This window comes from Notolabrus celidotus, chromosome 13 (assembly GCF_009762535.1).
Source record: "Notolabrus celidotus isolate fNotCel1 chromosome 13, fNotCel1.pri, whole genome shotgun sequence".
NCBI lineage: Eukaryota > Metazoa > Chordata > Actinopteri > Labriformes > Labridae > Notolabrus > Notolabrus celidotus.
The window spans coordinates 33,808,307-33,809,952 of record NC_048284.1 but is presented as its reverse complement, the minus strand read 5'-3'; positions in this window follow the sequence as shown (position 1 = coordinate 33,809,952).

Below are 1,646 nucleotides of genomic sequence, written 5' to 3'. Positions count from 1 at the left end.
GTGTGAGTGTGTGTGTGTGTGTAAGCGTGAGAAAAAAATAACTCAGCCGTTTTCTGCTTCACACACTCCTAACTTCAAAGGGACTTTCAAATCAATTAGCCTCGTCCAACCACACTTCTTCCTCTCCCTCTCTTCCACAGGCCTTAACCTGAATGTTGTGATAACCCACAAACACAGTCCAATGCTAACTCAGTGGCAGCGCAGCGTTTCTTTGATGTTTGATTCATGGGACTATTGTGCTGCATAATGAGACCTGAGCTGACCTTTGTGGAATAACTCAGCTTTATTAATTCATAAACACAGATTCTTTAGTCCTCTGCTGCAGAAGAACTAGTTTATCTGTCTTTTCTTTTCCTCGGGACGAACTGTGAGCAGTACAAGATGTGTGTTGCAATGGAAACAAAGTTCATCAGCAGCATCTACCTCGTCCTCAGGGTTTAATGCGGTAACAACTAAAGTTAGCAGGTCTAGACCGTACCCTATGTTCTATTATTAACAAAGACCCAACATCAAGACAGGATCAGATCCAGTCCCATCTTACAGACAGGACTCAGTCTGATCTCATCTTAATCCACCATGAGCAGAGCACTTTGCAGCTTTTAGCAAGTTACAGTGGCAAGGACAAACTTCCTTTAACAGGCAGAAACCTCCAGCAGGACCAGACTCATGTTAGACACACAGTAAGGGACCATCAGTGTTAATTTCATAAAACCACATTCACACATCACTGAACAACAGAGGGAGCAGTTTGGGGTTCAGTGTCTTGCCCAGGGACACTTCAGCATGTGACTGCAGGAGCTGGGATCAAACCACCAACCTTCAGATTGATAGACAACCACTCTACCCACTCAGCCACAGCCACCCTATTAGAGTGAAATTAAATAGTAGAACACCTGTTTTTTGTTTTTCTTTCAGTTACAGGAATTATGCTCGTCGTACCTAAAGTCTCTAAAAGTAGTATGGGAGGTAGAACCTTCAGTTATAAGGCCCCTCTCCTTTGGAATCATCTACCTGTCAGAGTCTGGGAGGCAGACACCCTCTCTACTTTTAAGAGTAGGCTTCAAACTTTCCTTTTTGATAAAGCTTATAGTTAGAGCTGGATCAGGCTTGGACCAGCTCTTAGTTATGCTGCTATAGGCTTAGACTGACACACTGGGATCCTGTCTTTCCCTCTCTCTCCTCTCTCTGCCTGTCTCTTACTTTAACTCTTCCTGTCCCATTAAAGTTACTAACCTTAGACCTATCTGGAGTCTCTGAGCTCCCTTGTCTCGTAGGTTCTGGATCTCTGCTGCTGTGGACGTGCCAGACTCCAGCTGCTACAACTACGACTATCCATCTCCACTATCATTTCTCTCTCTCTTCATCTCCCTCTATCCCTCTCTCCAACAGGGTCTGAGCAGATGTGTGTCTAACATGAGTCTGGTCCTGCTGGAGGTTTCTGCCTGTTAAAGGAAGTTTGTCCTTGCCACTGTAACTTGCTAAATGCTGCAAAGTGCTCTGCTCATGGTGGATTAAGATGAGATCAGACTGAGTCCTGTCTGTAAGATGGGACTGGATCTGATCCTGTCTTGATGTTGGGTCTTTATTAATAATAGAACATAGAGGACGGTCTGATAATGAGATGTAGAAATCAAAGTCCACAGAAA